The sequence below is a fragment of the Carcharodon carcharias genome, chromosome 9, assembly GCF_017639515.1.
Source record: "Carcharodon carcharias isolate sCarCar2 chromosome 9, sCarCar2.pri, whole genome shotgun sequence".
In the NCBI taxonomy this organism is placed as follows: domain Eukaryota; kingdom Metazoa; phylum Chordata; class Chondrichthyes; order Lamniformes; family Lamnidae; genus Carcharodon; species Carcharodon carcharias.
In genome coordinates, this window is record NC_054475.1 from 12,367,033 (window position 1) to 12,378,182 (window position 11,150).

At 40.3% G+C, this 11,150-nt stretch overlaps 1 protein-coding gene across 2 annotated transcripts in view; it reads right to left on the reverse strand.

Annotated features, from left to right (window-relative positions):
• The window catches only part of cttnbp2nlb (CTTNBP2 N-terminal like b), a 62,630-nt gene extending 56,895 nt beyond the window's left edge, over window positions 1-5,735 (reverse strand). For both annotated transcript variants that reach the window (XM_041196331.1, XM_041196330.1), the window contains exon 1: window positions 5,707-5,735. The gene's annotated coding sequence lies outside the window, so the exon portion shown is untranslated. The remainder of the gene's footprint in view (window positions 1-5,706) is intronic.
• Between the last annotated feature and the right edge of the window lie 5,415 nt (window positions 5,736-11,150).

Consider the following 11,150-nt stretch of genomic DNA (forward strand, 5'->3'; position numbering starts at 1 on the left):
CACTAAGTGATGCCACGATCTTCCCACTCTGCATGGTTTCAGCACAGGCATGGCTTCTCCTGCACTAGTACCCACTTCCAATCATGATGCGCCATACAGACCATTTCGGAAGTGGACTATCTGCCATTTTCAGTACCTTTGGACTTGTCAAATGCTACAGAGCCCAATTTTGCAGTCTTAGACTCCCAAGATTTTGTGCCAGTATTAATATGAACTCTGCTCTGTGAAAACAGAACTATTTACTACTTATCAAAATGTTAGATTTCCCCTATATTGCAACATCCATTCACTGAAATATTATTCAAACTCAGCAGCTGAGTTAAAGTGCAAGAACAACGAAAGGGCACAGGTTTAAGGTAATTCACAAAAGAAGCAATGGAGACACGAGAAATTTTTTCATACAATGAGTGATTACGATCTGGAATGCATTGCACAAGACTGTGGTGGAAGCCTGTGAACGTGTACCTGCATAGCTGATTTTCATTTGCAGTACAACAGAGTTTTGGTTCTGTGATTAGCAGGAATCCTGTCACTAAAGCGCAGAATTCAGTGGTGCAAACAAACTGCTGGTGAAACTGGACTCATATTAGAAATTATGAAAACTCCTCCCTATACAATGAATAAAATGGTTTAATTGCTAGGTTTCAGAGTTAACACTGTGGAATGATGCCATGAAATATTAGAACAGGAACTTGCAACTTTATCCTTCACACTGATGTTCCAATCTTAGCCATGAGAAAAGAGAATGGGGAGATGAAAAAAAAAACAAGAGTTTGGATGATGATTCGTGCGACTGTAAACTTATCACAAATGCATGCCAAGGAAAAAGAGTTTACAAAGGAAAGTCCTATAGAGATATCAGGTTAACCCTCTTCCCTTATAAGGGGGAGTATCGGTATTTGCTCTTATTAGGTACTTCTCAACATAACTTGGAAAAACAAAGTACAATAAATTTCTAGTTTGTATTAATTACATAAATATACTCAATTTCCTGTAGTTCTTCTTACAGGTAGTCTGGCACTTTGAAGCACGGTTTTGGATGGGCAGGTGCCAGCCTTGGCTCATTGGTAGCAATTTTGCCCAAGCCCGATGGTCATAGGTTTCTGCCCCGCTCCAGAAACAAGAGTAATGTTATCTGGGCTGACACACCTCAGCGTAGAACTAAGGGAGTGCTGTATTGCTGGAGGTGCAGATTTTCCGATTAAATTTCATAAAGTTTATTTGATGGTTTAAACTGTTTAAAAATATATTTTGGACTCTTTTCCTCTGCTGCTTGCATCTAGATTAATACTTGTAGAAGGTTCACCTAGAGCTCATATGACACAGATTGCTGCAATGTACTACAGAGTTCTTTACAGGAGGTGAAAAATTGATTATAATAATGCGTACCTTTCACCTTTCACTGACTTTGTCAACAGTTACAACACTCCAACTTAACTGAAGGACCAAACATCTGGGAATTGAAGCTCAGGCCTCTACAGAGGAAACTACCTGGAAACATTTCTAACACACGGTGGCTTTGTGGATAAATTTAATGGTTTTTCAGAATTATGTAATTTTTAAAAATATATCATGGCACAAATCCAAGTTTCATATATCTGGATGTTTGCAGAAACAACATGGAAATTTCTGAGCAGTATACTGGATGGTTTTGTAATACTTGCTGATTTATTAGTGGGAGCCTTAAAAAATTCAGCTATTTCAACGGTCGGTTTTATAGTTATTGATTTCTATTTTCCTTGCTGGTCTAGAGAATAGCTGGCTCAAATATTCTATTAAATAGCTATTAATTAACATGTTTAAACAATTGGTCATTATTTGAGGCATTTACATTTTTTTGGCCCTGCAGATGTGTGCCACAACTATCTATTGGCAATCCCTCGTGTCAGGAATGCTTCTTTCTTGCAGATGGCTGGGTGGAAGTGAAATGTCAGTGTTGGCAGTGGGTTCGCAGATGGCATATGAACACTATCTTAGCCTTGCAGGCTCTCCCACAATAAGGGCATTGATTGCCGGTAGAGTTGGTGACGGATTGCTGCCTCAAGAAGCTGCCCTTTTTTCCGTCTCATCAGTCTCTCGTGCTCTTGTTGATTAGAAGCTCGACACCATTTTTGATGATGAATCATCAGTTTGGTCACAATTGGCACCTGTTCCCTAAGTGTTGGTGTAAATGGAGCAGACCTTCATGGGGGCTTTGAGATTGTCTTTGAAATGGCCCTTGTGTAAGCTGGATCCCTGGTGTAGCTGAATAGAGCACCTGTTTGGGCAGTCTTGAGCCTGGCATTCTGACAGGACCCATTTCAGCTGATGAGATTATCATGGTCTCTATAATTAGCATATCTGTGTCTTGGAGGAGGATCATTTGTTCTTTGGTCCTCCCACTTGATTTGCAAGCTCCTTCTAAAACAGCATTGGTGGATGTTGTTCCAGGGATTTGATATAGCCTCTAAAAGTTGTCCAAGCTTCAGCACCAGAGAGAAGTATAGGGGGAACCACCTGGAGTTTAACGTTGGGTCTCATGTCTCAATTTTAAAAAAACTCACGTGTGTAATTTATCATAGGCTGAATTAGTAGATTGGATTCAGTGGTGCATTTCTTCGCCAATGTCAGCTTCTTGGGACAGATAGCTTCCAAGATAAGGGGGAGTGAGGGACATTTTCCAACACTTCATGATTGAAAATGTTGGATTTGATATGGGTTGACAGAGGACTTTGGTCTTTGTTACATTCAGGGCAAGTCCCATGCTCTCATGGGCCTACAAGTGCACCAAAATAGACCAGCGTTAAATGCAAAACTTTTAATTAGGCATATAGAAATACAAGCTTTGGTTCATCTTCAGAAGCATTGACCAACAAATGTGAAAATGTAACCTCTGGTCCCAGTTAAACATATATAATTCTGAATTTAATCTTAAGTTTAAGTCCAGACCTAACACTAGGCTCTTACCCCAAGAATAACCCAGGAAGCTTTTATTTTGGAGATACATTTCCTGACTTCAGCAGTGAGGAACTGTGTGTGTCTGACTGGCAGTAGCAAGGCAGTAAATGAGATCAATATGTTTAAAACATAAACAGCTCTATTTAATAGGCAATCACTGGTTTAGGAGCACATGACAATAAATTGTGTGAATCTGGAATAATACACAACAGGAGGAGGCCATTCAGCACATCATGTCAGTACCAGCTCTTTGAAAGAACCACCTAGTTTGTCCCACTCCCCCTCAACCCCTTACAGCCCTGTAAACTTCTCCCCCTAGGCACACAGAAGTTTGTCCCAATCTCAGAAGATCGAGTGAAGAAAGGTCAGATTTTCAAATCCATTGAGAAGATTTTGAATTGGCATTATAAGTACCCAGTGAGATGAGAACCAAATTTGTGCCTTGGCCAACTGTAAATCCTGCTTAGGACCAAATTAAACTCATTGCAATCAAAATCTCCCCCGAGATGGAGTTTTCAAGAAAGACTTGTACACAACCAGCCCAAATGTGAGGTCCATGCAAAGATCCACAGGACCATCAGATCTTTTGTAGCTATGGTAGAATTTAATTAAGATGTAAGCAATTTTCTGGTATAGTACTTTTTCCTATTACAAGTACAAGTAATTTATACCTCGATTGAACTACCAGACTTGGAGAGCATGCAAATGTTCACTAGACTGATCTCTGAGATGAGGGGATTATCCTATGAAGAGCGATTAAGTAGACTGGGTCTATGTTCTCTGGAATTAGAAGAAAATGGTGATCTCATTCAAAAGAAGTTTGGTAGCGAAGATTCTGAGAGACTGTTTTGCCTGGCTGAGGAGTCTAGAAGTAGTGGGGTCACAGTCTCAGAATAAGGGATCAGTCATTTAGGTCAAAGGATCTTTGGAATTCCCGATCCCTAAAGGCTGAGGACGTTAAATAGTTGAAAATATTTAATAAAGAGATTGATTGAGTTTTGAATACTAAGGGAATTAAGGGATATGAAGATAATGCAGGAAGAAAGAGCTGAGGTAGAAGATCAGCCATGATCATATTGATGAAGCAGGCTTAAAGAGCCAAGCGGCCTATTCCTGCTCCTTTAAGTGTCCTCCAAGATGTCTGTGCTACTCTTATCCTGGCGTCTTGTGCATCCCCAGTTTTAATCGCTCCACAACTGGTGATCACATTTTCAGTTGCCTAGGCACAAAGGTCTGGAATTCCTTCCCTACCTCACTTTCCTCCTTTAAGACACTGTTTAAAACCTACCTCTTTAATCAAGCTTTTGATCATCTGACTTAATATCTCTTTATTTGGCTTAGTGTCATGCTTTTGTTCTATAACGTTCCTGTGAAGCGCATTAGGGTGCTATATTATGTTAAAGGTGTGATATAAGTAGAAGTTGTTAATGCCTTTATGTATTTTCCTCTTATTCAATTTAAACTTGATATTTTTGTAGGATTTCTGATTTGCAAGGTTCAAATTTTCAGTTCCTCTATCTGCTGTATTTCCTCGTTTATCACTTCTTCTTCTGCCTGCAAATTAATGTACGGTTGTAACTTTAACAACTAATTGGAACTTAATGGACAGCTTTACTGTCAGAAAGCAGCTGGGACACAATTGCATGGAAGTAGAAGCTGCATGTCCTCCAGTGCCAAGGTTTACAAGGTGACAGAAAAATTGCTAAATACTTTACAGCAAAGGAAAAGAAAATCAATGAAACCAGTAGGCAAGTCACCCCGGCCATATCCATTCTTTTTTGAGCCAGTTACTAAGCAGCACAGGCAATGTCCCTAGTGGTGAATCAGTGGACAAATTGTTTTTTTAAAAATATTCATTCATGGGACGAGGGCATCCCTGGAAGGCCAGCATTTATTGCCCATCCCTAATTGCCCTTGAAAAGGTGGCGGTGAGCTGTCTTCTTGAACTGCTACAGTCCATGTGGTGTAAGTACACCCATAGTGCTGTCAAGGAGGGAGTTCCAGGATTTTGACCCAGCGATAGTGAAGGAACTGCGATATAGTTCCAAGTCATGATGGTGAGTGACTTGGAAGGGAGCTTCCAGGTGGTGGTGTTCCCATGTGTCTGCTGCCCTTGTCCTTTGAGATGGTTGTGGTCGTGGGTTTGGAAGGTACTGTCTAAGGATCCTTGGTGAATTCCTGCAGTGCATTTCGTAGATGGTACACACTGCTGCTACTGTGCTTTGGTGGTGGAGGGAGCGAACGTTTGTGGATGTGGTGCCAATCAAGCGGGCTGCTTTGTCCTGGACGGTGTCAAGCATCTTGAGTGTTGTGGGAGCTGCACTCATCCAGGCAAGTGAGGAGTATTCTATCACACTCCTGACTTGTGCCTTGTAGATGGTGGACAGGCTTTGGGGAGTCAGGCGGTGAGTTACTCACCACAGGATTCCCAGCCTCTGACCTGCTCTTGTAGCCACAGTATTTATAGGGCGAGTCCAGTTCAGTTTCTGGTCAATGGTAATCCCCAGATGTTGATAATAGAGAATTCAGTGATGATAATGCCATTGAACGTAAGGAGGCAATGGTTAGATTCTCTCTTGTTGATATATTATAGATCTGTGAGGCAATACATTTTAGGAAAAAAAAATTATGAATAGCAACATACACCCAAAAGGGACTAAAGGATATGGATGAGGAGAGATTTGAGGCCCAGTACATAGTCCTTTGAAGTGCAAGAGTTGGTAGATAAAACCTTAACAAAAAGACAATTGCATACAAAAACAAAAATACCTGGAAAAAAATCAGCAGGTCTGACAGCATCTGTGGAAGGGAGCGCAGTTAACGTTTCGAGTCCGCATGACTCTTCAACAGAACTAAGGAAAAATAGAAAAGGGGTGAAATATAAGCTGCTTTGGGGGGGGGGGGGGGTTGGGACAACAGAGCTGGATAGAGGGCCAATGATAGGTGGAGATAACCAAAAGATGTCACAGATAAAAAGGAAAAAGAGGTGTTGAAGGTAGTGATATTATCTAAGGAATGTGCTAATTAAGGGTAGAAAGCAGGACAAGCAAGGTACAGATAGCTCTAGTGGGGGTGGGGTGAAGGAATCGAAAAAGGCTAAAAGGTAGAGATAAAACAATGGATGGAAATACATTTAAAAATAATGGAAATAGATGGGAAAAGAAAAATCTATATAAATTATTGGAAAAAAGGGGGAAAATCAGAAAGGGGGTGGGGATGGAGGAGAGAGTTCATGATCTAAAATTGTTGAACTCAATATTAAATCTGGAAGGCTGTAAAGTGCCTAATCGGAAGATGAGGTGCTGTTCCTCCAGTTTGCGTTGAGCTTCACTGGAACAATGCAGCAAGCCAAGGACGGACATGTGGGCATGAGAGCAGGGTGGAGTGTTGAAATGGCAAGCAACAGGGAAGTCTGGGTAATGCTTACAGACAGAATGAAGGTGATTTGCAAAGCAGTCACCCAGTCTGCGTCTGGTCTCTCCAATGTAGAGGAAACCGCATGGGGAGCAACGAATGCAGTAGACTAAGTTGAGGGAAGTACAAGTGAAATGCTGCTTCACTTGAAATAAGTGTTTGGGCCCTTGGACAGTGAGGAGAGGGGAAGTAAAGGGGCAGGTGTTGCATCTTCTGCAGTTGCATGGGAAGGTGCCGTGGGAGGGGGTTGAGGTGTAGGGGGTGATGGAGGAGTGGACCAGGGTGTCACGGAGGGAACGATCCCTACTGCTGGAGTTGGCGGAAATGGCGGAGGATGATCCTTTGAATGTGGAGGCTGGTGGGGTGATAAGTGAGGACAAGGGGGACCCTATCATGTTTCTGGGAGGGAGAAGAAGGTGAGGGCGGATGCGCGGGAGATTGGCCAGACACGGTTGAGGGTCAACCACCATGGGTGGAAAACCTTGGTTGATTGCATTTTGAGTTCATAGAGCATTGAGTACAATCAACTTACTGGTTGGGTCACAGTGGTGTATGGAGTTTTGACACCCCGTTATAGAAATGCCATTCAAGGCACAGAGGAAATGTGGCATTTACTCATCAAGATGATGCCAGAGATGGGAAACCATAATTGTGAGAAAAGACTTGAAATAAAGAGAATTTTTTAAATTATGAAGATTTTGCTAGAGTGAAAAGAAAATTCTAGTTCTTTCCTTGACTCTAGTTGGGAGTCAGTAATGAGGAGTTGAATTAAAATTATTACTGAGGAGATATTCAGAGAAACGTTTTTGCACAGACATTTTTGCACAGACAGATGTAGGAGCATAGAATGTTTATCCACAGCGTGGTTAAGACACAGATCTCTTCATTTTTAATGATAAATATTCAAAAGAGGAAAATACACAACTCTGGAGATTGCCAACACAATCTAGTCCCATTACCTCAAAGAACCAGAAAACTATCATTGCCCGCATAGCCTCCTTCAGTGCTGAGGAGGCAACAACCAGCTCATGGTGATTAGCAGCACATATCAGAGTAATTTAAAAGGAGAAGTGAACATTAAGCAGAAAAGTGGGCTACAGGGGAGGAAGAATGGAGATTGAACACTGACCAAGGGATGGGTGTTTTGGAAACCTGAGCATCAGGATAAAGGTAGCAATACAGAGAGAGTTTGGTACAGAACCTCAAAGGATAGGAAGATATTGTTTGAAAGATTGTGATGTAAGAAGCACTAAGAGAGTTAGATGAACCCGTTTTGAGAGTTTGGAGGTATGGTTGCAAGAAATTGCCTAGTGTACAGTAAATCCACGGAAGGACTTCTAAATGACGATGTGAAAAACTGATCAACCAGAGCACAGGAAACCAATGGAACATGAGTGGGTGGTACTTTTGGAGGACATGATTTAAGCCAGAGGATTGTGAATTATTCTGAAATTATGAACAGGGGACGTATAAGAGCAAGAGTTACTTGCAGTGATGAAGGCATAGATAGCACGTGAGGATGATGCAGACAGTGTCTTCTTTTTTATTCTTTCAAGAGATCTAGGTGTCACTGTAAAGACCAACATTTATTTCTCATTCCTAATTGCCCACAAGATCGTGGTGGTGAACTACCTTTTTGAACCTCTTCAGTCCATGTGGTTTTGGTACACCCAAGGTGCTGTTAGGTAAGGTCATGTAGTTTTGGCTCATTGGAATTTGATATTGGAAAGGCTACTTGATAAATGCAGCAACAACTCTAAAAAGAGCAAAGTTGGGCATTAGTGGCACACAAGGGAATCCCATGTTTATGAAGGATCTTGCTGAAGCTTATGGTGTAGACAATATGAATAGGAGGGTCCTAAAGATGAAGCTTTGGGACACACTAGAAGTCACCATAGGATAAGAAACTCTTTGGGGAGATGCTATCACTGCACTGAGATAGATAGGAGTGCAACCACAAATAAACTGCACACGGCATCCAATGTATCTAAAATGAAAGGAAGGGGAATAGTCAGTTGAAGACAGCACAAAGGCAGTGGTGGAGAGTAGCAGGTAGTCACAGAGGATCTCACAGGTAGTAGGGCAGGATAGTCTAGCTGCTACTGTGGGCTCTGAACTAGAAATTCAAAGAGAGAGAGAGAGAGACAATTCTGTTGCAATGAGATGAAAATAAAAAAAGGTCGTTATTGTTTTGCCACAGTGTAACTTATCCAATTTCTATTTATAAAAAGATTAAAACCTCAAGTCACAGAGCTCCTTTGGGAAATATTAGTGCGGTTCTATAATCTGTACAATATTGTGGTTGTAATGATATCAATGAGTTGTACATAGTGCAGATGAACAACTCCTTTTACACAAACTGTTAACACTTATAAAAGCTATCACACATTTGCATGCAGAGACTGCTTTCAAAAGGAACACAGCACTTTTACACTTCAGAAATTGCTCTCGTCTTTGAAGAGCAACATCCGTTGTACTGCTCTCTGTCCTAAATATTCACATCAGGTCCCAGTCACTATGATATTGCTGGGCTCCAGTATATAAATGTGGAAATCTAACCGTTTAATAAACTGCAAATACAGGGGAGACCAGCTGCCCTTGTTTATTTCGCAACAAGAAAAATCTCCTAAACAGCAGTGTCATTGACTCTGGCCTTTGACGTTTCCAGTTTCCTTAACATTAGGCTGTTTATGTGGAGGGTGAACTTCACAATTCCAGTAATGGAAAGTGCATTTAGTGTATTCATTATTAGAAAGTTTTCAGAATATAGTGATGTTGCTTGTTAAAAACACTTCCCAGGCAAGTCATTCCCTGGAACGAGGAAAATATACTTCCCCTTAAGACATTTATTGCCCTATTACTCCAAATAATGTTGCCCATGTGGGCTGGTTAAGAATGAATCTATTTAAAAAAGGACTAGAAAATGCAACAATTAACTAGTAAACGCATAAGTTACTCTCCAGCGTTAGTGTGCTGAAGCTCAGCTTGCAAACAACATCATGCTTAATCCCTTCATTTCAGATCATTGTTCCTTTCTCTGCTTTCCTGCCACATTTGATCTTTTGTGACCCTGATGCAGCTGTTCCCCACTGAACAGAACAGCTCTTTGTCTACTCTTTGTAAATGTGGAGTTTATCGCTTTCCAGATTTAATTTCTTCTGCTTCAAGTAAATTTTCATGAAAGTGACAAGTTAATTAGGCATGTTCAATCAAAATCCTAATAACCTAATATTGCAAAATTTGCTTAAAATAAGAACTTTTCAGCATAAGATTTGAATTATAACAAGATTTTTCACATCAGCACCTAGATTATACCACTACATTTTAGAGTTGTAATTTTTAAAAACAAGATAATTAAAATGTATAAATTAACTATTAAATAGCGACTCAACCATTAAATTTATATTAACAAAATACTCTACTGAGTTGTAAAGTTACACAGCAATAATTCACTCTGAATGACATTAACCAGTGAACTTAGATATATTGATGAAATTAACTAGTGTGGAAATTTACAAGACATGTAATGAAGAGTGTGTTTAAAAATAAAAAAAAAAGATTTGTTCAGAGTGAAAGATCTTTTTGGCACAGGGAAGGGAGTGAGGAAATCCAACTTTGTCATATTTGGAGTCTGGAGATCTTCCAATGTGTGGGCATTTCTAGATGCTGGAGTGCATGAGACTATGCATCATGGAGTAATGAATAAAGAAATGTGTGTTGTACATTATGTACAAGCTCACTCAGAAAAGCTATTCAACAACTATTTGTGCCTTAACTGAGACGGACTATGTAATTCTCAAAATACCAAAGACTTGAAAGAGTTCCACAGATTTCACACATTTGTAAATTTTGTATTCAGCAACCTGCCAGTGAGCAGTAAGTTTATTTATAGCTTTAGCATATATTAGTCTGGACCACTAAACTGGGGAGTGTCTTAAAATGTCTTAAGTCTTAATGTGAAGTCGAAATTTTTCCCCACAATTTTAACATTCATCCTGAAAAACCTTTCATTAGGAAATAAAGTTAGAAATTGTAGCTATTTAGAGCCTCTAGAGAGAAAAAATGGCAAACAAAGGCATGCGCCTTTATTAGCAGGTTGGTTTGGAGACTCAAATATGGCCACTTCCACATGCACCAGATACCCAGATGAGCAAATAACTGCCACGTAAATGAGATGCATTATTGCCATGCCCCTTCAGATTTGGATATTGAAAAAGTCATTCATTAACCACTAATGCAAGGAGAATGCAGACAAAAGGATTTAAACCAGGCTAGTGATCATTTTGGCTTTCGGCTTGACAATTTTGAGAAACAAGTCAGTCATAATGGCCCAGAATTTGCTGAAATGGGGAACCCTGCAGCATGCACGAGAATTGGATCATATCCTTCACTGTTCAGCTACAATTATTTTTGTGTTACAAATTAATGACAGCACGACGAGGTCAATGGGACATCTAGGAGCTTGGTGTATGACAGAAGCAATAGTCTATCCCCTTAACCAATTAATTTATTGACAAAGAGAACAGACGACTGAAAAGGAACTAGAAGAAATTACAGTGAAGTAGTTACAGAAAAAAATAAGACAAAGAAAGATTGGATTGAGAAAACATAAGGTAGACAGAAAGAAAAAGAAAAAAAAATTAAAATCTATAATTAAAAATATAGGGAGGGGTGAAGCCAGAGTGTTGCTTGACCAGGAGCCAGGATAAATGGGAGGGATCCCAGTGTAGGTCCTTAAGGGACACCAGAGGTAAGGGTGAGGGTGCGAAGTGAAGTCATTCAGGTGATTCAATTAGATA